Source organism: Globicephala melas, chromosome 3 (assembly GCF_963455315.2).
Source record: "Globicephala melas chromosome 3, mGloMel1.2, whole genome shotgun sequence".
Taxonomy (NCBI): domain Eukaryota; kingdom Metazoa; phylum Chordata; class Mammalia; order Artiodactyla; family Delphinidae; genus Globicephala; species Globicephala melas.
Window position 1 is genome coordinate 98,081,001 of NC_083316.1, and position 27,781 is coordinate 98,108,781.

Below are 27,781 nucleotides of genomic sequence, written 5' to 3' on the forward strand. Positions count from 1 at the left end.
CAATTTCTTTGTGATCTTAAGGTGGGGAAGGATTTATTAACTAAAACCTCAAATGTGAAATCTTTAAAAAAAAAGTTGATTTCGATTACACCTGGGCAATGTTATTGTTGATACAAAGATTAGAATGTTAACGGACATGATAAATAAAGTGCTAATGCCAACAAGGGACTGATATCTGAAAACTATTGCAAATTAACAAGAAAGAGGTACAAACTGTAGGGGAAAATGGTGAAGTATGGGAAAAGAAAATTTACAGAATACACACAAAATTTTACAAGAACGTATGCAAATAAAAGAATATACATTGTTTACGAAGAGGCAGAGAAATGCTGGTGGGCCATGGGGATTTACAAATATACATGTGAAGAGACAAAGGAGTTAATGAATAAATAAGAGAGGAGTCTGTGTGGACCAATAACTGAGTCCCACCAACTGAGGCGTGTAATCATCTCAGTCTTTGAAGGAGACCCAAAAAGAAAAGGAAAGCAAAAAAATTGAAGATACCTGTCTTTTTTAAAGCTCCAAACCCACCCCTTCTTTCTAGTTTTATCCCTTGAGGCTCTGTAAATATCTTCTCATTAATTAGGTAACTTCAGAGGCTGTCTTTTTTTTTTTTTAACATCTTTATTGGAGTTTAATTGCTTTACAATGTTGTGTTAGTTTCTGCTGTATAACAGTGAATCAGTTATATGTATCAGAGGCTGTCTTGATGATTATCTGAAGTGATGTATGTAGGATAGCTGGCACAGAGTACATACTCAAATGCTAGTTTCCTCTTCCTCACTTTAATGCTTTCTTTTTCATCGGCCTTCCCCCTACCAGTTCTTTATTTGAACCTTCAAAAATCTTTCACTGTTGGGTTCATTTCTCTCTGTTTTTCTCTATTGCTTTTGAAGCGTGGTCACCTATTCTCTCCTACGGGTGTGTCTCCTGATTAACCCTCTTCTGGAGATCTCATGTCTATGGATGCAGCCTGGGAGAGCACGAGGGGTTTCGGCAGCCACATCACCCTGATGACTCAGGTGGAGTTACTGCCCCCCAGCCCTCCCTCCCTACCCCAGAAATCTATCACGGAACTCCTGCTGCTAACGCCCTTTCTCTCCCATCCTCTCCTTGTGCTATACTTTCTTAGCCCCAAGGAAAAAAGGTTGTGGATACCTGTTGGATTTCATTTTGTTCAATTTGCCCTCAGCCTGTCAATTGTGCTATCAAAGCAGCTCTCCAGGTTTGTATCATTCCAGAATTTGATATACGTATTGGGTAGATTTCCATGGTGCTTCTGGGCAGAACAAGGACAAATTGAGGGATGGTACAAAACGCGGCTTTAACTTCAACGTAGGGGAAACTTTGAAACATCAGAATGGTCTCAACAGGGAACGGGTTTCCATGGAAGGTAGTGAATTCCTTGTCAGTGGAGATGTTCCAATAAAGCTCCCTGTGCTTGTCCCTTTCCCTCATTTAGTCTTCTTTAATTGGTTCGACATGGGAGCAGACGTCAGAGTTAAAGCTTAAAACTCCCCAGGTGATTCCAATATGCCCCCAGAGCTGAGAGAGTCTACTGCAGAAAAAAATTAAAGTTATGGAAGTTGGGTCTGACAACCTAAAACTCTTCCTTTCATCTTGGGAATGATATTATTTTAACTTCCTATTTGGTATCGAGTCGGTGCTTAGGTGCTTTTTGATGCTGAACTCCTTTTCCTCCTCATGTTTTCTTTCAACTAAGCTCTCCCCTGTGTCCACCCAGAACAGCTTTGTGGAAGGCAGGTGGCTGCCTCTCCTGTGGCCGCTCTTCCTCTTGGGTGCTGGTGTGTTTTGCTCCCTTTGAGATCAATTGCCTTAAAGTGCTCTGTTGCCCTCTCACACTGGAAATCACAGCACTTTCTCCAGAGGGACAGTTTTCTGTAGAACTGGCTATTTTAAATAGTAGCACAAGATTGAAGAAAACACATTAAACTGTGAAAAAGCCATTGACAGTAGCCGTAAGTGTAAATTTTGTTTTTTGGGCCCATATGTTGAACTGGTTTAGAAAGCCCCAGATTCTTGTTAACTTAGTTGGAAAACACATTAAGGAATGATGACAGGGGCCTCCATTTAGGGGCGCTTGTTAATTACCTGCTTCCTGCAGAGAAAAGATGAGGTTGGGTGGAGGAAGGGCATAAGGGGAGAGAGAGAGAGACAGACAGACAGACAGAGACAGAGAGAGAGAGAGAGACAGACAGACAGACAGACAGAGACAGAGAGAGAGAGAGAGAGAGACACAGACAGACAGAGACAGAGAGAGAGAGAGAGAGAGAGAGAGAGGAATCAACTGCAGGATCCCAGCCTGTAATAGAGGTAATGACCTGAAGTCCCCTCATCACAGAGTCTATATCCTGTTTCTCTGTCAAGGGAACTTATCTTGAAATCTGGGATGCCCCTTCCCCTCTGTCCTTTTCAGACTTGCTGTCTGCTCTTTCCTTCTTTTTAGCTGCCCTGAGAGCACTGTGACACAGTGCCATTCTATAGAGTTAATTCTTATGTCTCTTGCCTCCTTTCAAGAAAAAGATCAGGACTTGACATTATGACAGGTCTCCTCAAAGACCTGTGAGAGGGTAAAGTTCTTTAAAACATAATCATTTGCTTCTAGGAGAATAGCAGCAATTCTTGTTCCCAAACTTTAACCTTCCAACCATTAAACGTTAAATGTAAACAAGATAAACCTTTATATTGCCTTAAATACCTTCCTTTAAAAAATTTCCTCTCAGATAAATTTTCCCACCTAGTTTCATGGATTTCTTTCCTTAACCTGACAGTTGGCCATATTTACTCCTTCCTAAATTCTTTTTTTTTTAATTGAAGTATAGTTGATTTACAATGTTGTGTTAGTTTCAGGTGTACAGCACAGTGATTCAGCTCTCTATTTTTTCAGATTCTTTTCCCTTATAGGTTATTACAAAATATTGAGTATAGCTCCCTCTGCTGTACAGTAGGTCCTTGTTGGTTATCTATTTTTTTAAATTTTTGTTTATTTTAAAAATAAATTTATTTATTTTTGGCTGCATTGGGTCTTCGTTGCTACGCCCAGGCTTTCTCTAGCTGCGGTGAGCGGGGGCTACTCTTCATTGCGGTGCATGGGCTTCTCATTGCAGTGGCTTCTCTTGTTGCAGAGCACGGGCCATAGGCACGCAGGCTTCAGTAGTTGTGGCATGCGGGGTCAGTAGTTGTGGCTCGCAGGTTCTAGAGTGCAGGCTCAGTAGTTGTGGCATACAGGTTTTTTTGCTCCGCAGCATGTGGGATCTTCCCATACCAAGGCTCGAACCTGTGTCCCCTGCATTGGCAGGCGGATTCCTAACCACTGTGCCACCAGGGAAGCTGCTATCTATTTTATATATAGTAGTGTGTACATGTTAATCCCAGACTCCTAATTTATCCCCTGCATCCCCTTTGGTAACCGTAAGTTTGCTTTCTATGTCTGTGGGTCTATTTCTATTTTATAAATAAGTTGATTTGTATCTCTTTTTCTTAGATGGCACATATAAGTGATATCATATGATATTTTTCTTTCCCTCTCTGGCTTGCTTCACTTAGTATGATAGTCTCTAGGTCCATTCATGTGGCTGCAAATGGCATTATTTCATTTTTCTTTATGGCTGAGTAATATTCCATTGTACATTGTATATATGTACCACATTTCTTTATCCATTCATCTGTCTATGGACACTTAGGTTGCTTCACTCTTTCCTAAATTCTTAAAATGGGGTGCATGGGAGTATAGTTTTTAAGCCACAAAGAACATTTTGTTTGTCTGTTACCTCACTGATAAGAGCTTCTGTTTTTGCTGGGTCGGCTCTATTGAGCTAAGGCTGAGACGCGATGCTCTCCACTCAGCCATCTCATTGCCCTCCTGGAACCGAAGTTACTGCGTCACCCTTGGCTGGAACTCCGGATTCAGAGGAGGAGAATCTGAAGGATGGGAACAGGGGCTTTGTAGTTATGGAATTATACCCTTTCCTTGAGTGAATAGAGAAAAACACAAGCTCGTGTTTATGTTGGTCGTTTTTAACTCATATCCTTTTTGGGGGGACGTTAAAATGCTGCTCACGAAACACAGAAGTGCTAGGTTTCAACTGTGTGCCTTCAGCACAGTTGGCTGACATGCAGTGCCCAGCAGGCTTCTAGAGCAGAGGTCCCAACCATTTTGGCACCAGGGACCGGTTTCGTGGAAGACAGTTTTTCTACGGACCGGTGGCGGGGGGGTGGGCAGGAATGGTTCAGGCAGTAACGCGAGCCACGGGGAGCAGCAGATGAAGCTTTGCTTGCTGGCCCAGCACTCACCTCCTGCTGTGAGGCTCGGTTCCTAACAGGCCACGGACCAGCTGGGGAGCCCTATTCCAGAGAACAAACCAGGATGATGGGGTTGAGGAGTTTCACTTTTGGCTTAGCTTTATTTGACATCCAGAGATTTCATTTTAGAAGTTCGATGCCCTAAAGGTCCAGAGATGGATAAATGTTTATGGCTCCAGGAAGCTCTCACCGGTTCTGAGCTCCCTTATGAATCATTTGTGTGACTGTAAGAAGTAGGCTTAAAGAACTTCCTAGGCACAAGTCAGTACCCCTTGGCCTGGTGGAGGCTGACAATGTTGGCACGACCATGTGACAGATGCACCACCTCCTTAAAGCTTTTGGGAGCCTTTCCTCAGTAGAAGGTGCTCTTACCCTGGAGAAATAGGGGCTATTAAATTAGGAGGAATTGTGGTGTCTTGGCCCAGCATCCAGTAAGAGGTCCTCAGAGCAGCGCAGCTACCCCCCCTCTGGGTCCTGGCTGCCTGGAGCTTTCGGTTCACTTAAAAAAAATGACCAAACAAAATCACACACACAAATTAGCTCATGCTGAATGGGTGGCAGCTGACAGGAATCATGTTAGCAGATATGATGGAAATGAGTTTTATTAATTACATAATTTTGAACTATCTGAATTCAGCTAGTTACACCAGACCCATTTGATGAATCAAGAGATCATGAGTATGAATAATGCCTTGGTATACATTTGCTGTGTTTCTGAGTAAAGTCCATGTTTATAGGATAATCATTGATCTTCTCTAGCTACCATTATCAGCAGTTCAAACAGTCTTCCCAATTATGTTTTTATTTTCTTGTGACCTACTTCTGAAAAAATGTAGATGCCTTTGGTCTAGGCTATGATGGTCTTGGACCTGCTCTGCCTGAGTTCCTTTTCTTTTGTCCTTCTGCTGCTGTGTTCTCTGTCACGGAGGGGCTAACGCATGAAGGCTGTGGTTTACCAAAGTCTTGTGTTTGCTAGCTTCTCACTGACTTTAGCCAGCGGAGGCACTGGTGAGAGCCCCAAGGGAGGCTGGGAGAAGCCAGGGCATCTTCCCTCCTCCCTCTGCCTTGGGCTGATGCTCTGGCAGCAGGTGAATTTATCACGCGGCTCCAGCTCCCACTGTACAGGCTCTCCGTGCTTCAGGCTTTGTTGGCTGATGGACTGTCCTGAGTTCCAGCAGTACCACCTCTTCTCTTTGTTCTCCACCCTAAAGGTGGTATTGGCTTCCTGTTGTTGCTAATATCTGGGTTATGACACATCATCACCTGTTCAACTCTCAGCTTCTCCATCACGTGTGTTACCCATTCTGTGCCTTCAATCCCCTCTGTTTTAAATACTTGCAGTGGTACCTAATCAACCTCCTCATTTTGTAAAGAGGAATTTGAAGTCCAGAGAGATAAAAGTGTGCTTCCTAAGGCTATCTGGAAGTCAAACTTCTAGCATTTCAAGCACTGGCAATGCGGTTAAGAATCCAGCAGTAAGAAAACAGTAATTTCTTTGATGTGAGTAGCTATCTGAAAATCCTTACACTAAGGTCCAAACATTAGCCCCCCAAGCAGACACTCATAAGCCTATTATTTCTGTTTTTTGACAAACAGTTATTCAAGTTGTTGTCACTAAAATTCTCCTGGGAAACTGGTGCTTATATTTGCCTGGTGACAGCTTTGCGCCCGGGCTGCTGTTTCATTGACTTAGAGCTCTCATAGCCTGGAATGGTGGTGAATGTGTCTCCCCAGGCACCTAATTTACTGTTAACTAGAGACTCGCCCAGTGGAATCTGAGTTGATAATTTATAGAAACACAGAGAACTGAAACCCCCAAACACAGGACTAAATAAATTAGTGGTTTCATTTTCCTGACACAATGAGAAGCCAGAAATGGGGAGTTGCCAGCAGTAATCCCAGCTTAACGATATCAGGGCTGAGACCTTCACTGTGGTGCTGGCCATGCAGGTCTACCGCTTAGATCTTCCTTCAAGGAAGAATTTGCCATCTTGAGAGACTCCAAACGCAACGCTTTCAGGATCTGCCTCAGCTTTTGATGCAGGGCCACACTTTTCCCAGGCAGCCCCCAAGTAATGACTGAGCATAGCAGAAGACACTTGGGCATGGCCATTCTCTCTGATATAGGATTCATCAAATGGACAGTCTCTGCTCTGGAGGTTCCTGTTGGCTTTGCTGAAATTTTGCGAGATTTGCATCTTAATTCAAGGCTCCTCTTGTTCAATACTGCCTTCTTCCCCCTTTCCTCTCATAAGCGTGGTCAGATTTTCAAGTCAGAAAATCTGAAGGCCTTTGTGGCCCAATCCCCTACCCCCCTCTAATACCACTTTTGATCTTTATCCTCCCAATAATGCCAGAGTTGCACTCCTAACTCTGATTCAGTGTCTGCTTCCTGGAGGTCCTGACAGCGCTTCTCTTGGCCCTTCCCTACTATTTTTTTTAAAATTAAATATAGCTGATGTATAATATTATATAAGTTACAGCTGTACAATATAGTGATTCACAATTTTTAAGGGTTATACTCCATTTATAGTTATTATGATATATTGGCTATATTCCCTATGTTGTATCCTTGTAACTTATTTTATTTTTCCATTAAAAAATTTTTTTAAAATAAATTTATTTAATTTTTGGCTGCATTGGGTCTTTGTTTAGTTGCTTTCTCTAGTTGTGGTGAGCGGGGGCTACTCCTTGCTGCGGTACACGGACTTCTCATTGCGGTGGCTTCTCTTGTTGCAGAGCATGGGCTCTAGGCACGCAGGCTTCAGTAGTTGTGGCATGCAGGCTCAGTAGTTGTGGCTTGCAGGCTCTAGAGTGGAGGCTCAGTAGTTGTGGCGCACAGGTTTTGTTGCTCCGCAGCATGTGGGATCTTCCCGTACCAGGGCTCGAACCCATGTCCCCTGCATTGGCAGGTGGATTCTTAACCACTGCACCACCAGGGAAGTCCCAAAATTTTAAAAACTTTTATATTGGAGTATAGTTGATTTACAATTTTGTGTTAGTTTCAGGTGTACAGCAAAGTGATTCAGTTATACGGCTACATGTATCTATTCTTTTTCAGATTCTTTTCCCATTTAGGTTAATTGCAGAATATTGAGTAGAGTTCCAGATACAGTAGGTCTTTGTTGATTATTTTATATACAGTAGTGTGTATATGTTAACCTCAACCTTCTAATTTATCCCTCCCCTCCCTTTCCCCTTTGGTAGCCATAAGTTTATTTTCAAAGTCTATGAGTCTGTTTCTGTTTTGTAAATAAGTTCATTTGTTCATAAGTTCATAAGTGATATCATATGATATTTGTCTTCCTCTGTCTGACTTACTTCACCTAGTATGATTATCTCTGGGTCCTTGTAGCTTATTTTATACATAACAGTTTGTACCTCTTTGTCCCCTACCCCTATATTGCCCCTCCCCCTTCCCTTTCCCCAGTGGTAACCACTAGTTTGTTCTCTGTATTTGTGAATCTGTTGCTTTTTTGTTATATTCACTAGTTCATTGTATTTTTTAGGGTCCACATGTAAGTGATATCGTATTGTCTTTCTCTGTCTGACTTATTTCACTTAGCATAACATGGATCCAAATCCATCCATGTTGTTGCAAATGGCCCTTCCCTTCTATTTACTTGAGGTTGTAGAATGGTGCTCCCACCTCCAGCATCTCAGCACTGTGCCCATGCTTCAGCAGAATGCAGCACTACCAACTGATTCTGTTCTCCTTTTAGGAAATTTTACTGCTTTCATTTCTTAGGCCAGAACTGTGTCGTATAACTATAGCAACCACAAGGGAGGTGGGGAAACGTTTTTTGTTTTAGCTGAACATATCACAGTCCCAACAAAATTGAATTCTGCTACTGAGAAAGAAGAAAAGAATAGGTATTTTGTAGGCAACAAGTAGTTTTTGCCCCACTTTCTTTTCATTTCTGGAAAACATTTTTTTAAATTGAAACATAGTTGATGTATGCTATTATGTTAGTTTTAGGTTACTACATAATAATTTGACATTTGCATACATTATAAAATGATCACCATAACTCTAGTAACCATCTGTCCATGTACAAACTTTTTACAATATTACTAACCATATTCCTTATGCTGTATATTATATTCCTGTGGCTTATATATTATATAACTGGAGATTTGTTACCTCTTATCTTCTACAGCTGCTTCACCTCCCCACCCCTCCTTCTGGCAACCACCTGTTTGTTCTCTGTGTGCATGATTCTGTTTTCATTTTGTTTTGTTTGTTTTTGTTTTTTAGATTCCACATATAAGTGAGACCAGGTGGTATTTGTCTTTCTCTTTCTAACTTATTTCACTTAATATAATACCTTCTAGGTCCATCCATGCTGTTGCAAATGACAAGATTTAATTTTTTTATGGCTGAGGAATATTCCATTATAATTTTGTAATATTCCACATCTTCTTTATACATTTGTCTATGTCTGTCTTAGGTTGCTTCCATACCTTGGCTATTTTAAATAATGCTGCAATAAACATTGGAGTGCGTATATCTTTTCAAATCAGTGTTTTTGTTTTCTTTGGATAAATACCCAGAAGTGGAATTGCTGGATTGTATGGTAGTTCTATTTTTAATTTCTTTAGGAACCTCCATACTGTTTTCCATAGTGGCTGCACCAATTTACAGTCTCACCAATGAGGCGTGAGGATTCCCTTTCCATATCCTTGCCGTTACATGTTATTTGTTATCTTTTTGGTGATAGCCATTCTGACAGGTATGAGGTGGTATTGCATTGTGGTTTTGATTTGCATTTCCCTGATAAGTGGTGTTGAGCATCTTTTCATGTGTCTGTCGGCCATCTGTTTCTCTCCTTTGGGAAAATGTCTATTCAGGTACTCTGCCCATTTTTTTAATTGGGTTATTTGTTTTTTTGATGTTGAGTGGCATGAGTTCTCTGTATATTTTGGATATTAACCCCTTGTCAGATATATTGTTTGAAAATATATTTTCCTATTCAGTAGGCTGCCTTTTTGTTTTGTTGATAGTTTTCTTTGCTGTGCAAAAGCTTTTTAGTTTGATGTAGTCCCATTTGTTTTTTATTTATTTTTGTCTTTGTTTCCCTTGCCTTTGGAGACATAACCAAAAAATTATTGATAAGATCAGTGTCAAAGAGCGTATTGTCTATGTTTTCTTCTGGAAGTTTTATGGTTTCAGGTCTTACATTTAAGGCGTTAATCCATTTTGAGGTTATTTTTGTATATGGTGTGAGAAAGTAGTCCAGTTTAATTCTTGTTGCATGCAGTTGTCCAGCTTTCCCAACACTATTTATTTAAGAGGCTATCTTTTCCCATCATATTTTCTTGACTCCTTTATTGTAGAATAATTGTTCATATACATGTAGGTTCATTTCTGGACTCTCCATTCAGTTCCACTGATGTATGTGTCTGTTTTTGTGGCAGTACTATACTGTTTTCATTATTATAGTTTTGTAGTATGGCTTGGAATAAGGGAGCATGATACCTCCGGTTTTGTTCTTCTTTCTCAAGATTGTTTTGGCTATTTAGGGTCTTTTGTGCTTTCATACAAATTTTAGAATTATTTGTACTAGTTCTGTGAAAAACGCCACTGGTAATTTGATAGATATTGCATTGAATCTGTAGATTGCCTTGGGGAGTATTGTCAATTTAACAATATTCATTCTTCCAATCTATAAGCATGGTATATTTTTCCGTTTGTTCGTGTTGTCTTCAGTTTCTTTCATCAATGTCTTACAGTTTTCCAAGTACAAGTCTTTTACCTCTTTGGTTAGATTTATTCCTAGGTATTTATTCTTTTGATGCAATTGTAAATGGGATTGTTTTCTTAATTTCTCTTTTTATAGTTCATTGTTAGTGTATAGAAGCACAACAGATTTCTGTATATTAATTTTGTATCCTGCAACTTTACTGAATTTATTTATTAGTTCTGATTTTTTTTGGTGGCATCTTTACGATCTTCTATATATAGTATTATGTCATCTGCAAACAGTGATAGTTTTACTTCTTTCTTTCCAAGTTGGATTCCTTTTATTTCTTTTTCTTGTCTGATTTCTGTAGTTAGTGCTTCCAATACTATGTTGAATAAAAGTGGTGAGAGTGGACATCCTTGTCTTGTTCCTGATCTTAGAGGAAATGGTTTTAGCTTTTCACTGTTGAGTATGATGTTGGCCGTAGGTTTGTGATATTTGGCCTTTATTATATTGAGGCTATTCCCTCTCTACCTACTTTCTGGAGAGTTTTTACCCTAAGTGGATGTTGAATTTTATCAAAAGCCGTTTCTACATCTATTGAGATAATTATATAGTTTTTGTTCTTCAGTTTGTTAATGTGGTGTTCACCTTATTGATTTGTGGATATGGATCCATCCTTGAATCCCTGGAAGAAATCCCACTTGATCATGGTGGATGATCCTTTTAATGTATTGTTGTATTTGGTTTGCTAATATTTTGTTGAGGATTTTTGCTTCTATATTCATCAGTGATATTGGCTTGCAATTTTGTTTTTTTGTGGTGTCTTTGGTACCTGGTTTTGGTATCAGGGTAATACTGGCCTCACAATGAGTACCTTCCTCTGCAGTTTTGGGGAATAATTTGAGAAGGATAAGCGTTAACTCTTCTCTAAATGTTTGGTAGAATTCTCCTGTGAAGCCATCTGTTCCTGGACTGTTCTTTGTTTGGAGTTTTGTTTGTTTGTTTGTTTATTACTGATTCAATTTTATTCCTGGTAATTGGTCTGTTCATATTTTTTATTTCTTCCTGATTCAGTCTTGGAGGATTGTGTGTTTCTAGGAATTTATCCATTTCTTCTAGGTTGTCCATATTTTTAGCATATAATTGTTTGTAGTAATCTCTTATGATACTTTTTATTTTGGTGATGTTTATTGTAACTTTTCTTTCCTTTCTGATTTTAGTCACTTGGGCCCTATCTTTTTCTCTTGGTTAATCTAGCTAAAGGTTTATCAATTTTGTTCATCTTGTCAAAGACCAGCTCTTAGTTTCATTGATCTTTTGGTTTTTCAGTCTCTATATTTCATTTATTTCTGCTCTGAGCTTTATGATTTTTTTCCTTCTATTAATTTTGGGTTTTGTTTTTTCTTTTTTTAGTTCCTTTAGGTAAAATTAGATTGTTTATTTGAGATTTTTCTTGTTTACTGAGGTAGGCTTGTATTGCTATAAACTTCCCTCTTTGAACTGCTTTTGCTGTGTCCCATAGATTTTGGATCATTGTTTCCGTTTTCATTTGCCTCCAGGTATTTTTTGATTGCCTCTTTGATTTATTCAGTGACCCATTGTTTGTTTAGCAGCCTGTTGCTTAGCCTCCACATGTTTGTGTTTTTTTGTAGTTTTTTTCTTGTAGTTGATTTCTAGTCTCATAGCATTGTGGTCAGAAAAAATGCTTCATATGATTTCAATATTCTTAAACTTGTTGAGACTTGTTTTATGCCTAGCATGTGATCTATCCTGGAGAATGTTCCACGTGAACTTGAAAAGATTGTGTATTCTCCTGCTTTTGCATGAAGTGTTCTATAGATATCTATTAAGTCCATGAGGTCTAATGTGTCATTTAAGGTGAGTGTTTCTTTATTGATTTTTCTGTCTGGATGATCTGTCCATTGATGTATGTGGGATGTTAAAGTCCCCTACTATTATTGTGTTATTGTTGATTTCTCCCTTTATGTCTGTTAATATTTGCCTTATATATTGAGGCGCTTCTATTTTGGGTGCATATATATTTACAATTGTTATATCTTCTTCTTGGATTGATTGATGATCATTTTGTAGTGTCCTCCTTTGTCTCTTGTAACAGTCTTTATTTTATTTTATTTTTTTATCTTTTTATTTTATATTGGAGTATAGTTGATTAATAATGTTGTGTTAGTTTCAGGTGTACAGCAAAGTGATTCAGTTATACATATACATGTATCTATTCTTTTTCAAATTCTTTTCCCAATTAGATTGTTATAGAATATTAAGCAGAGTTCCCTGTGCTATACAGTAGGTCCTTGTTGGTTATCCATTTTAAATATAGCAGTATGTACATGTCAATCCCAAACTCCTAACTATCCCTCCTGCCACCCTTCCCCCCTGGTAACTATAAGTTCATTCTCTAAGTACGTGAATCTGTTTCTGTTTTGTAAATAAGTTCATTTGTATCATTTTTTAAGATTTCGCATATAAGCAATATCATATGATATTTCTCTTTCTCTGTCTGACTTAGCTCACTCAGTATGACAATCTCTAGGTCTGTCCATGTTGCTGCAAGTGGCATTATTTTATTCTCTTTAATGGCTGAGTAATATTCCATTGTATATATGTACCACATCTTTTTTATCCATTCTTCTGTTGATGGACATTTAGGTTGCTTCCATGTCTTGACTATTGTAAACAGCACTGCAATGAACATTGTATCCTTTTGAACCATGTTTTTCTCCAGGTATATGCCCAGGAGTGGGATTGCAGGGTCACATGGTAGCTCTCTTTTTAGTTTCTTAAGGAACCTCCAAACTGTTCTCCATAGTGGCTGCACCAATTTACATTCCCACCAACAGGTTCCCTTCTCTCCACACCCTGTTCAGCATTTATTGTTTGTGGATTTTTAACAGTCTTTATTTTAAAGTCTATTTTGTCAGATTTAAGTATTGTATTTTGGCTTTCTTTTAATTTCCATTTACGTGTAATACCTTTTTCCATCCCCACACATTTATTCTGTGTGTCATTAGATCTGAAGTGAGTCCCTTGTAGGCAGCATATATATGGGTCTTGTTTTGTTTAATCCATTCAGGTACCTTATGTCTTTTGACTAGAGCATCTAGTCCATTTATATTTTAAGTAAGTATTGATAGGTATGTACTTTTTGCCATTTTCTTAATTGTTTTGGAGTTGTTTTTATAGTTCTTTTTTTTCCTTTCTTCTTTTGCTGCCTTCCCTTGTGATTTCATGGCTACCTTTATATTGTGTTTGGACTCCTTTTTCTCTATTTTTGTATCTGTTACAGGTTTTTGTTTGTGGTGACCATATATATATATATATATATATATATATATATGTTTATTTTAAGTTGATGATCTCTTAAGGTTGAATGTATTCTTACAACCCTGCATTTTTACTCACCTGCTGTTGCCCTGTGCATGCTTAATGTTTTTTACATCATATTTTACATCTTTTTATGTATCCCTTAATTATTTATTGTAGATAAAGATGATTTTTACTTCTTTTGTCTTCAACCTTTCTACTAGCTTTATAAGTAATTGATCTCCTACCTTTACTGTATGTTTGCCTTTACCAATGGAATTTTTCCTTTTATAATTTTTATATTTCTAATTTTGGTCTTTTCTGCTTAGAGAAGTCCCATTGACATTTCTTGTAAGGTGGGTTTAGTGGTGCTGAGCTCTTTTAGCTTCTGTTTGTCTGTAAAACTCTTTATCTTTCCTTTATATCCGAATGACAGCTTTGACAGGTAGAGTATTCTTGGTTGTGTTTTTTCCTTCATCACTTTTTTTGTTTTGGCTGCGACGTGTGGCTTGTGGGATCTTAGTTCCCCGACCAGGGTTTGAACCCAGGTTCTCAGCAGTGAGAGCATGGAGCCCTAGCCCCTGGACTGCCAAGGAACTCCCTCCTCTCATCACTTTGAATATATCATGCCACTCCCTTCTGGCCTGCAAAGTTTCTGCTGAAAAGTCAGCTGATAGTCTTATGGGAGTTCCCTTGTGTGTAACTAGCTGCTTTCCTCTTGCTGCTTTTAAGACTCTCTCTTTATCTTTAATTTTTGCCATTTAAATTACAGTGTATCTTGGTGTGGACCTCTTTGGGTTAATACTGTTTGGGACTCTCTGTGCTTCTTGGAACTGGATGTCTGTTTCCTTCCCTCAGGTTAGGAAAGTTTTCAGCTATTATTTCTTCAGATAAAGTCTCTGTTCCTTTCTCTCTCCTACTTCTAGGACCCTTATAATGTGAATGTTTATACTCCTGATGTTGTCCCAGAGATGTCTTAAACTATCCTCATTAAAAAAAAAATTCTTTTTTCTGTTCACCTTCAGTGATTTCCACTACTCTGTCCTCCAATTCACTGAGCTGTTCCTCTGTATCATCTGATCTACTGTTGATTCCTTCTAGTGTATTTTTATTTCAGTTATTGTATTCTTTAGCTCTGTTTGGTTCTTCTTCGTATTTTCTAGCTTTTTGTTAAATTTATCACTATGTTTCTCTATTCTTCACCTGAGCTCGTTAAGCATCTTTATGATCATTACCTTGAACTTTTTATTGGGTAGACTGCTTATCTCCACCTCATTTAGTTCTTTTTCTGATGTTTGTCTTGTTTATTCATTTGGAATATATTTCTCTGTCTCCTCATTTTGCCTAATTCTCTGTTTATTTCTATGTATTCAGTAGATTGGTTATGCTTCCCAATCTTGGAGAAGTGGCCATATTAGAGACATACTATGGGGCCTAGCAGCACGTTCCCCTGTGGTCTTCAGAGATATATGCTTTAGGGGTACCCTTATGTGGGCTGTGTGGGCCCTTCTTTATGGTGGGGCTGACTGTTGCGGGTGTGCTAGTAGACAGGGTTTGACCTCCACACCCCCCAGCCAGGTTGGCTGCCAGGCTTACCTTGTGCAGTGGATGCTGACCTGCTTGTGGGTGGGGATAAGTCTCAATATGGCTGGCTGTGTGGCCTTGTGGGTCCTGGGGCCAGTGTTGGCTCTCTGATGGTCAGGGCTGGGTCCCTACTAGGCTGGCTGTGGGGCCTGGGAGGCTCGGGGCTGGCACTGGGTGGACCGGTAAGTCCCTGGCACTAATAATCTAGCAGATGGACTCCAAAGTGGTGCTTACCAGTTCCAGTGTCCTCATGGTAGAACGAGCTCCCCAAAATGGCTGCCACCAGTGTTTATGTCCCCAGGGGGAGTCCCACTAGCCTCTTGCCTCTTTGGGAGGCTCTCCAAGATCAACAAGTGGGTCTGACCCAAATTCCTTTCAAATTACTGCTTCTGCGCAGGGATTTGGAGTATGTGAAATTTTGCATGTGCCCTTTAAGCTATTTCCCAGAGCCCTCTGGCTCTCCCATATACAAGTTCTGCTGACTTGCAAAGCCAGTTGTTCTGGGGGCTCATCTTCCCAGTGCAGGACCCCCTGGCTGGGGAGCCCAATGTGGGGTTTGGAACTCTTGCTCCTTGGAGAGAACCTCTGTAGTTGTGGTTATCCTTCCAGTGTGGGTCACCTACCCCAGGGGTATAGCTCCTGAGTTTACTACATCTCCACTCCTCCTACCCATCTCATTGTGATTCTTTTTTTTTTTTTTTTAAACTTATTTATTTTTGGCTGTGTTGGGTCTTCATTGCTGCGTGTGGGCTTTCTCTAGTTGCGGTGAGCGGAGGCTACTCTTCGTTGTGGTGCGCGGGCTTCTCATCGCGGTGGCTTCTCTTGTTGCAGAGCACAGGCTCTAGGCACGCGGGCATCAGTAGTTGTGGCACGTGGGCCTAAGTAGTGGTGGCTCACAGGCTCTAGAGCGCAGTCTCAGTAGCTGTGGCTCGTGGGCTTAGTTGCTCTGCTGCATGTGGGATCTGCCCAGACCAGGGATCGAACCCGTGTCCCCTACATTGGCAGGTGGATTCTTAACCACTGTGCCGCCAGGGAAGTTCTCATTGTGATTCTTTATATATTTAGTTGGGAAATCTTTTCTGCTAGTCTTCAGGTCATTCTCATCGATAGTGGCTCTGTAAATAGTTGTAGTATTGGTGTGCCCATGGGAGGAAGTGAGCTCAGGGTGAGCTCACCTCTTCCTACTCCATCATTTAGCTACACCTCCTCATTTCTGGAAAATCTTGAGTTTATGAAAGCAAAATGTCTGTTGATAATATAGATGGTAGTCAGGCGTGAGGAAGAGACAGTTGACCATTGGCTCTTTGGTATAGTTTGGGGAAAGGTTTTTGCCACTGGAAAGCAGAGGAAAGAAAAAATGATGAGTCTCCATTAGTAAGTTCATGATTATGACAGGAATCTCTTGGTCTAAGCTAATAACGTTCTTTAACACATAAGGAAATTGAGGCCTAGTGAGAGTAAGCCTTCTTACTTGAAGTGTTTATTGAGCACCTATGAGTATATGTTGTAAATGCTTGGGATTCATTAATGAACAAAACAGAGTTCTCTATCTCAGGTGCTAAGGCCCCACCAGCAGGGGCAGGATGGGTGTTGGAAGCCAGGTGTCTTCAATGCCCATTGCTGTATTGCTCAGGGCCAAAAGAACCGTAGCTTTAAGGTTATTTAAAATTCATGTAATGTAACTATTATGACTGGAAACCATCAGAGGTTTGCCTGGTTGATTTGAGAGGTATTGGGAGATTATGAAACAATCCTTTTGCCTTGTGAATCTGATTGACCTCCAGGCCATTGATAATATCTGCTGACTACCTCCCATATCCCAACCCCCAGTCTTGTCTTGTCTTTTTCTTCTCTCAGGTTTTTTTCTACCCTGTAAAGGGGAGGGAGCCAGAGCTGACAGAGTAAGTCTCATTTCTCCTTTCAAACAATACTTGAAAGGGAAATAACCCATTTGGTAGGTAGGTAGGTATCTTTAGGAATTTGCCTTAAGTTGACAAGTTACTTTTGAACAAAATGTGAAAAAAGGGATTGAGATCTATTTTGAACAACCATATCTAAATGTTCATAACAAAAAGTTTAATTTGTCACATTCTTTTTGGAGAAAGATATCTTTTCTGATGATGCTACCATTATTTAAAACACTTTGGAATTCTTCCTATCTTACTGGTTTTGGAACCACTTCATAAGTTACACAAGAAAGTTGGTGTCATTACTTCACAGGAAGATTCCAGGTGATCAAAAGGCCATTTACCTTATTTTCCAGATCTGGCTCTGAATGTCTTTGTCTGTTCTCCAAATCAAATCTACCCATAAATGATGAAAAGTTGTCACCACTGAGTCTATGTCATAAACTAAAGTTTATGTCATAAACTAAAGAGGTGTTCAGAAATATTTTGAATAAAGGTGATATTGTTGGAGTAAAGTTATAGACTCCCGAGGTGTCTAGTTGGAAAAGGTGTACCCTTTATTCTGTCAGGTATTGAATCACCTACTCTATGAGCAGTCCAAATATATATTCAGGTAATCTTCCCAATTCAAATCTAAGTGAATATTTTTTAAAATTAAAAAAATTTAAACTATTTTATTGAATGAAAGATTCTTTAAATTCTACAATGCTTTACAATTTTCAAAAGTTTCATACACATGATTTCATATAATCCGATAATAACCCCATATTTAATCCCCTACCCCTATAATGCCCCTCCCCACTCCCTCTCCTCACTGGCAACCACCAGTCCATTCTCTGTATCTGCTAGTCTGACTTCTTTTTGTTTTACTCACTAGTTTGTTGAATGTTTTAGATTCCACACATAAGTGTGGAAATCTTTACTTAACTTTGTTCTATTAACATTTCTCATTTTTTAATGAAACACCTGTTAATATCCTTCAGAACATTAGTTTGAGAGACATACCATTAAACTGATTCTTTATTTCTATCACAGATTGAAGGGGCTGTTCTAGAATTTGATGAAGTTAAGAAATGTTATACAGTTAAACATGTCCATTCCCAGCTTGTAAAAATATTCCAGAGAAGCTAATTCTAATGCTAGAATCAGAATCTGGCAAGGATTAAATGATGTAGAAGTTGGCAAGATGTTATGCTATAGTAATTAAAAGGTTTTTCCATGTTAAGCACAGATCATTTTCAGAAAACGCTGAGAAGTATTTGTTTTGAATTCCATGGAAAATTAAAGAAAATGTAATTATAATATACTCAAAATGTGCTTCAATTTTGAATAATTTCTCTAGGGATATTATATAAATGTAGTATTTAATCTGTTGCTTCAAGATAATATTTATTGCTGCTGTGAAAAGAGAGAGAGATTTATAGTAATGATATCAGTGTTATTTTACATTAAATACACTAATGTCAAATTGGTTATTACCAGAGTCAAATTAGCATACCAGGAGCACATGGAATGGAAACTTCTGGAAATGAAGACTAAAAACAGCCATGGGAGCTGGCCCTCCCTTCTGTAATTTCTGTATAGCATCATTCCTCCTTGGAATCCCCACTCTTCCCCAGTCCCACCACGCTGTTCTCCCTGTCTATGTGGATTGACGTATTGTCCAAAGCCTAATTTATCACAGTTACCACCTCCTCCATGGAGTCTTTTCTGATCTTCTCCAGGGGCCTGTTACTGCACTGGGAGTTTTGTATTTCTGTTTGTCTTATGGCATTTCATTCTGCCTTGGTTATGGTATATGTAATCTTGTCAAGAACCTTTCATGCAACCCACACGCCACCTTGAAATCCTTGTTCGCATCTCTTATATTTAGCCAACACACAGCTAGTGTCCAATATTTATGAAGTGAAGAGTGAAAAAAAAAAACCAAACACCCAGCTACTTCCTGTAAGTACTCTCCTATTGAGAGCAACTGGTAAAAACAAAATGGGCATCTGAGGACAGTCCCCTCATTGTTCTGTGTTGGCGTTAGCATTAATGGTCTCCCCAGGACACCAGTTTGTACTCGAGAAAGAACTTAAAGTCTGTAATTTCATCGTTGTGTCTCTAAGAGTCAGTTCTAATTTAGCCAGCAGAATATTTCTCAGTATTTCTGTGGCAGGGACTGTTTTTTTTTTTTTTTTAGTGTGTTATTATCTTAAGATGTGTAAATTCTTGACAGCTGTCTGGATTAAATAAATAAACAAGAACAAAGGATGATATGAAATAAGAACATTTAAAAGGTCCATTACCTCTTGACTTTGAGCAATTGCCTAATTACCTCAAGTTCAAAGCTAATTTATGGAATTCCACATAATAATGACTTACATTTGTCTAGCGATAGGAGGTTTCTAGGGTGCTTTCATCTGTGACATTCATTCAATCAATCAACTAGTCAGTCAATTAACAAATTAATCCTTCAACAGACATTTCTTTAGAGCCTATTACATAACAAACATTGGCAAGCATGGTTTGGGGATTTCTAAAATAAATAAGACAAAGGTACTGCCCTGTAAAAGTCTTCAGTCTGGTGAGGGTAGACAGAAATATAGACAAGTAAATGAGGGAATTCCCTGCTGGTCCAGTGGTTAGGACTCTGTGCTTCCACTGCAGGGGGCCCAGGTTCCCTTCCTGGTCGGGGAACTAAGATCCCCCCACAAGGCGCACGGCCAAAAAAAAAAGCAAGTAAATGACGGAAACGTTGTGATCAAAGCTTGTATACACCTCAGTGGTGGAGGCAAAGGTGGCAAGTGGGCCATTCTCATTAAGGGAGGGGGAAACTGGACAGGATAGCATTCATAGAGGAGCAGTCATTGAGTGAAGTCTTATCTGATTCTTACTAGTGTCACTATTATACATGGCTTACAGTTGAGAACCTGACTTGGGTGTGAAGCATCTTCTCTGAGGTGACTCTGCTCTTAAGATTTCAGAAGCAACTTGCATCCCACTGCACAGCATCTCTCCTGCACCCCCTGAGATTCCTGGAGTGTGACTCTCATGTTCTAGTAGTGATGAGAAAGGGAAGGTAAAGCCAGAGAGCCTGAAAATCTCTGGCTTTATGCCAGAGAGGATTATGTTTATGCAAAATGAGCTTGGTTCCCAGAGTAAGAAAAACAACTTGATTGAAAATGTTATTCATCCATAAAGAAAGGGAGAAAGCCAAACCCAAAGGCAGGGTTTAGAGCTGGAAACAATGGCTTTGTTAAGATTTACAGGCCTGTGGGATTTCTCAGTTGCATAGGGTATTAAGGAAGGTTATTTGAAAAATATTCAAATTACTTTGACATCGTTTTCCCTAGGCAATATGGAAACTCACTTTTTGGTGGTTGGGCCTCTTTAACATAAAACTTCGGAGGAAATGAGGTTTAAAAGGATGACCCACTTCTTCTGCTGTCACCACCCACAGACTCCAATTTAATTTCTTCCTTATTCTGTTCACTAAAAGTCACTAGTTTTTTTCATGGGCTGGATGCTTCTCTCTAGTCGTACTTTTGGTGTGGGTGGCCACATTTCACTAGGTTGGTGGCATATTGATTTGTATAAAGTGCCTTAAGAAGACACCCACATTCATTTAAGACAACAGTGACAAGAATAACTTAATATTGGCACATATTTTCTTTATTCTCTGAAAGAAAGCTTAATATCGGATGTTAGAATGTAATATCATACAGAGATTTCTAATATGAGCCAGGACTGCCCAGATACTGTGATTGAAGGGGATTTGGTCTTTTTCTTTTCTTTGTCTTTGTACTTCATGTCATCACATAAGAATTAGGAGCTGGAGTGATACATTTTATAAATTATTAAATTGCAAATTTAATAATTAAGGAAGCAGGTATTTTAACTTACCTGAAAACAAAGTTCCATTACTCCAATGGACTAGGTGGCCCCTTATTTTTATAGTAGAAAATGTTAGAAAATGTTTCAAATACTCTCTTTTGGCCCTCACAAGAACTCCAAGGGGTGGCATATGAAATCTTTTTAACTGCAAATTTTTTTTTAACTCATGAGAAAACTGAGACCCAGACAGGTTAAGGCTAGGCGCTAGCTAATAATAATGCTTTTTGGTGTATCTTCTGGACTAGTGTTGCTTAGTTCTGTTAAAAGATAAACTGAGGCATATTCAAATTTTAAGAGTTTATTTCAGCAAAAATTGATTTGAATCAAGCAGCACCGAATGGGAAATGGTTAGGATGCTCCCCATACGGGAGCTGGGAGAAAGACTTCTGTAGAGAAGATGCAGGGGAAGCAAAGCGAGGGAATTATCTGATTGGCTGAAGCAGTTGCATTATTTGGAAAAGCTGAATTGGCTGTCTGCGATTGGTTGTCCTTAGGTTTCACTTTCTTACCCTTGAGGCATTACAGGCTTAGGTTTTGGTTTGCTTATGTAGGCTAATGTATTAGAGCTGCCTCAGTCTAATGGTCTCCTTGTTTAATTGATTTAACCATTCTTTATATTATATTGCTTCTTTGCAGAGAAATTGTCTCATGGACACACACGGTGCCTCTAGTCCTGACCTGCTATTTCTCAAACGTGTGTGATTAGTTGCAAGGGAACCTTCGTGAGAAAATGCATGATTCTTTACCAGCCCATCCCACTTATAGGAAAAGTAATACAAATCATATACCCCAGTGGTACAGTAGTTTGAATTACTTTAATATACAAAGAGCAGCACATAATTAAATTCTAAGAATGAAGAATCGTATTTCTTTTACTGGGAACACCTGCATCAGAAGAGCTTTAGTCTGGATGAATACAGCCCACTAGGGATCCTCGTTACAACACTGTGTGCAGATTAAATTGTAGAGAAATAACAGAAGGAGGTGATATTACCAATGTCAACCCATTTTCTCAGGCCACGCTAGCCTGGAGTTTTCAAAGGGGTCACAGCAATGGTAATAACCCGTATTTTTAGCTTTTTATCTCTTTGGCTATTACAAATCTCCATGTCCTCCCCACCCAGCCCCAGCGGAGTCCCACGGGTTGTCTCCTACATGCGCTCCAGTTCTGTCCACCTCCTGTGGGTTCCATGATGCATTCCCTTCCTCCCCCGCTTCAGCCCCCGTGGTGGTAGGCTGGTTGCCCTCATAGGGGACACAGATTTTGCTCTCAGTTGGGCAGCCTCCCCTGGTACCGTTCTTGCCTCTGCCTCTGATTTCTCTCTTGGAGTTCTTGATGTGAACTGGGCAGAAGCAGGACATGCAGTCTTCCCCCTTTTGGGATATGCATGGATCTCATAGCAGGGCAGGATTGTTAGTATGCCTTCTCTTTATTTTTAGATGGACAGCCTTCTCTTTTTAGCACTGAGTCCATGAGGGTAGGTAGGCCATGGACAGAGCTGGGGAACATTAAAACTGTATTAAGACCCTCACCTTGTCCCCCGCTTGGTTCCTCATGAAAATACTTATTAGCGTTTTTTGGCAGACGTTTATACCTATTAGCTGCCAGAGGAGCCCAGAATTTCAGCACAAAATAGAGCCTAGACTCAAGCTTAGGGGACCCCAAATATCAATATTTGTGTTCACCCTGGGGCTGACTTTTTTTCCCTTCTATTTTTCTGTGCTCTCTTTCTTGTGCTCTTGGCTTCTGTTTCTTTGGTTACTTGAAAAAATTTTTAAAATCTTAGTTGTTGAAGTGAAAACTGCTTTGAAAGGCAGAACACCCTAGGTGAGATCTATCTCCCTGATGGAAGGGAAAGAAATGAAGGAGACCCACTGAAATAAAGTGAGTATTTCCAATCAGAAGAGGAATATTCTACCTCCCTCAGTGATGAGTGACACCAAATCAGCTGGAAAGGGCTCTCATTCCTAGAGCTAAGGAATAAGGAATCTGGAGCTCACTGATACTGTACATACAAAACAAAACAAATCTAAACTGCGATATAAAAGCAGCATTTAAAATTAACCAAGGGAGGCAGAGCTTCCTGGATTTGGATTTGTGGGTGGCAGGTATCTGGGTGCACTGCCCTTATTTTACTGACCAGAGTGAGGTAAATAGTCCCTGCTCTGAATTGGGATTTTTTGGGGGAGCCGTTCTCTCCCTTTACATTCCCAGCATCTTCCTAAACCATCCTGAGTCCACGTCTTTTCTTTATTCTCATTTTATTGGAACCTCAAAGAAAATCAGAGGTCACCTGACAATTTGAACTCTGTTTGTAGGAAGGTGTTTCTCAATCAAGACAACACTTAAAAGGCAGCATGACCTGGGGAAAAGAATGTAGTCATCTGGGTATCAGGAGACCTGGAATCTTCTTTTCTGATAACTGTGCCACCTTACCAGGGAAGCTCCCTTCTCTACCTCTCATCCCTGCTCTCCCTGTCTACATCCGTCAGTCTGTTTCTTTGTAAACAGGTTTTATCTACGTGATCCCTCTTTCTCTAAAGTTCTGAGTATATAATTTTTTTGGGGGGGTGGTATGCAGGCCTCTCACTGTTGTGGCCTCTCCCGTTGCGGATCACAGGTTCCGGACGTGCAGGCTCAGCGGCCATGGCTCATGGGCCCAGCTGCTCCGCGGCATGTGGGGTCTTCCCGGACCAGGGCACGAACCCATGTCCCCTGCATCAGCAGGCGGACTCTCAACCACTGCACCACCAGGGAAGCCCTGAGTATATAATTTTGAAAAGCTCCTCCCACCCAAGGAGTTTCTTCAGACCCCAAGGAAAAGTCTCTAGTTGGGAGGGGAGATATTTTCCCATACATTTATTGAGCACCTCATGTGTAACAGGTGCAAGTCACTATTCAAAGCGTCCTTTATGTGTGTCATTTAATCCTTAATGATGATGATAACACACTTATATAGAACTTCCTCTGTGCCAGACTCTGTTCTAATTAGTTTACATACATTCACCCATTTAAATCCTCATCACGAAGTGTATGAAGTTGGTAACATTATGATCTTCCTTTTGCAGGTGACCATTGAACCTTAAAGGAGAAAGAAACATAGTGCCCTAGGGCCTAGGGCTGATCTCAATATTCATAAACCAGGACAGGACAATCATCTTCTCTTGACAGATGAGGAAGATGGGGTTCTAACAGGCTAAGGAAAACTGCCCACAGTCACAGAACAAGTAAGTAGCGCACTTGGAAATCAAACTCACGTCTAATTTGTTCCAGAGCCCACATTCTTTCCATTTTGCTGCTTTGCCTCCCAGAGACGGTTTTACTTTGTCATAAACCGCAGAGCAGAGCGTGGCACTTTTAATGAAGGAAGAGTTTGCCAAATGAAAAGCAGATTAATGAGATATTTGGGATGCTTTGCAGTAAATAAGTCTCTTTCAGAATTCTCATCTTCTCCCACTCACATCGTTAAAGCCATAACAGTAACAATTACCTCAGCCTGGTTGAGGCCGTGTGGGAGTGTCTGTCGCCCTGGGAAGACACTGGGGACCCACAAAACTTCCCTTGAGCTGACTGAGCCATAGGTCAGAAATTGGATATATCAGAGGTTGGCTTTCCCCGTCAGAGCCTCGTCTTGCCCCTCCTGTTTTCTGGTTGTGTCTTGAAACACGGTTACTTGAGGAGAGAAATAGAGCTTAAAATTGGGTCAACATTAAGAATATTAGAAACGTCAATGTCAACCTGTTCTCCGAGACTTAGAGCACCATTTGAACATGATTGCCCGAGACTTGAGTAGAGTCTATCTTTTTTCTTTTTTATAATAGGTAATCTTAGCTATTCCCTGGGAATTAAAAAAATATCCCTTTGAAACTGAGAGGCCAGAGCAGAAATGTAATTATTTCTATATGATATACAACTGAATTTAAAGCCAAATGCTCACATTTATATTCAAGAGGAATGTGTGTCTGCTTACACTGGTGTTGAGGGTCTGGGGGATGTGAAGACAAGGAAGTCCCAGGTCCTTTCTCTAAGAGCTAGGAATCTACTAAGGGAAATGGGGTGTAAGCTGTAATAATCTGTGCTGCGAGGGGAAGCATATCATTTACTGCCCATCCGCCACAGACCAGGCATTGTGTCAAGTACTTTATACAAGGACATGGCAAGGTGGATGTATTAGCCCCATTTCTAGGGGAGGAAAGCAAGACTCAGAATAAGTTGTCCTGGGCCAACAGCACTTTATGAATATGGCTGCGATTCAGACTCAGGTGGCTCTAATGACAGACCTGCACTCTTTCCCCTAGGATTTACTGTTAATTAGGCAGGATCCATTTAATGGTTTAACGTATTAGGTATCCTTCATGGCATTTAAAGATTCATGAAATTAGCTCACCGAGTTGCATAACGTTTTGAGATGACAATTTTTGACCTGGGGTATTTTGAGGAGTCATGGGCAAATCAAAGAATTTCCAGCTTTTTCAAAGGAATGTACAAAACAGAAAACTTTACCCATTTCTTGTGCTTTTATGTTGGTGGGGTGAGGCTTACAGATGGTCTTTGGGTGAGGGATAGAAGAGGTCTGGATAACCCAGATAGCTACATTACTTGGTAAGAAATAATGGTTTTGAAGTATGACTTGGCTACTTTAAAGTGGCTGTATCAGCTCAGTAGGAGTTAGCAGTTTGATGTGGCTACCAAAAAGCCAGTCTTAAGAGAAGTATCTCTGGTGGGGGAGGTAAGAACCCCACTCTACTTTGCCTTGGTGAGACCTTAGTTGGAATACTGTGTTAAGCTCTGGGGAATGTAGACTAAGATAAATATAAAGCAACTAGGACACATTCAGGAGAAAGTTTGCATCACAATGTGGAAATGAAATCTGGACGTTTAGGGAAATAGGGCTGTGTAGCTGAAGAAAAGACCTGAAGGGCTGAGATAACAGTCTTCAAATATTAGAAGGATTGTCTTGTGGAAGAGGAATGTTGATTTTTTTTTTTTTCTCTGTGGCCCTAAAAGATGCAACCAGAAGCAACAGGCTCTGGGGAAGTGGATTTGTCCTTACAAGGAAGAATTTTTTGTTATATCTGCCTAAATATGTTTTATCTGCCTAAATATGTTGAGTTTATTTTTTGTTTTGTTTTAGAAAGTGGTGGATTCCCAGTCCCTGAAGGTCCTAGGACATGTGCCAAGTAATTACTTGGTGGAGCCATGGCAGAGGAAATTCAAAGGTACCATGGATTGGGATTTCACAAGCATCGAAGTCCTTCCCAACCCGGAGCATCTCAGTACTTGTGGACTGTCCTTCCAGGCTTTGCCTCCACCTTTGTCACTAGGGTTGGGGTATGTTTTGGGGGGATGGGTAGATGGATGGGTGACAGGGGATAGGAAGAATGTACAACGGCAAAGCAGTTACTTGGTCCATTCAAATTTGTTCTGCCATTTTTAAATTTTGCCTTTCCTATATGCTCATTTGCTTGCCCTAAACTCTGGGCACCTGGAGGCCTTTGCTGTAACTGTTTGTGATCCTCAACATAGTACCCCATCTCATGCAACTGGGTTCTTATAAATGTTATTTGATAGTGATTTTTATCAGGTATCAAGTATTGTCAGGCTCCAATAGTAAGCAAATCTAACTTTGCCGTATGTACAAACTCTAGGTTTGTAAAGCTTGTGGCTGCCTCCCCTCTCTGGGGAAAGATAGAGCCTGAATTCTTTTCCAAATTTCAGTGAGATGGAAATTTCGGGACACCCATGAGACAGAGAACCAGTCAAAGGGCTTCACACTTAAAAGTAGCCTTAAAAATTACCCATATGCTAGTTGCACTACTCCCAGCTCCCTGTCAGGTAGCAATCTTCAACTGTTTTGAAAGATCTCTAGCTCTTTTTATCCCATTAAGGACTGAAAGGGATTGACAGAAGGTTTTTGCTCATAGTCTACAGCTGAACTCTTGTGTCAACAGTAAATATTCCAGCAGAAGGAGTGGTGGGGGTTTGATCATTTCACTGCTTTCTGCAGGGCAGACTCTGTGGGCTCCTGGCAACATCTAATCTTCAGTGACCCCAGTTGTCACACCCAGGAGTAGGTTTCTCTCTAATCCTTTTCAGAGCTATGAACAGCAGGGAAACATGATTTATAGACCAAGAGGCATTTTAATCATGGGATTTTTGAGCGTTTCATATTCCTTTCCTCATTATGGATACACTGCCCATCCTTTGGAAGATACACTAAGATGTTGGTCAGATCCTGTTAACCTCATTTACTTCCATGAATTCATGTCAAGTGTATTATGTTCATGGTGGAGATTTTCAAAACCCTACCAAATGGGTTTAGAGGATGATGGGGCTAACTTCAGATTACTTCTTTAGGCCAGAGGTTTTCCTAGGCACCAGTAATCATCTGATTCTGCTTTCTAAGGCTGCTTCCCTTACTTACAATTCATACATAGAAGCTAAGTCCCTGATGGAAAGGTGTTCTTTACAGTTGTGGGTTTTACCTCAATCCCTGGGCTCCTTTAAACTTCGAATATTCTTCTCAACCCTAGTTATTTGAACTCTCTGAGTCTCAGCTCAGTTTATTAACATTATTAATTTGAAGTGGATCTGTATGTCTTATGTCCTTAATACATTGCTTCACACAGGGGCACCAGCTCAGGAAGACTTCGTCTGTTGCAAATTTATGAGGAAGTTGAATATTTATTGTTGGGACTTTTTCACCACCTCCCCAACATCTACCTCCTGACCAGATACCAGTTCTTCTTTTTCCTGTCTCTACATTTCCAATCCCATTAAAAAATGGCCCAATTCTCAGCCTGTTTTCCCCTAGTCCTTGCTAAAACAATGGCTGATGATGGTTTAAGTTAAGGCATCACTTCTCATGAGGTTACTTGTATTTTAATAAAAATCTTTGAAGGGTAAATATTCAAAGTACTGCTTCTTTATGGTTAAATTTTAGGCAGTGTAAAAAATAGTTTTAGATGGAGATGAAAGGAGTTGGGTGGATTACACAGGACATGGGATGAACAGGGCTGTCACTTTTGTTCAGTTACATGAACATGGTGACAGGCAAGCATAAATGCAGAGATGGCATT

At 40.1% G+C, this 27,781-nt stretch overlaps 1 protein-coding gene across 2 annotated transcripts in view; it reads left to right on the forward strand.

Moving 5' to 3' along the window:
* The window catches only part of HSD17B4 (hydroxysteroid 17-beta dehydrogenase 4), a 179,896-nt gene extending 155,997 nt beyond the window's left edge, over positions 1-23,899 (forward strand). Inside the window, exon 25 of one of the 2 annotated variants that reach the window (XR_009563447.1) lies at positions 23,771-23,899. The gene's annotated coding sequence lies outside the window, so the exon portion shown is untranslated. Of the gene's footprint in view, positions 1-896; positions 938-23,770 lie in introns of those variants that run through there. The other variant, XR_009563446.1, reaches the window with a different exon arrangement.
* The last annotated feature ends 3,882 nt before the right edge of the window (positions 23,900-27,781 follow it).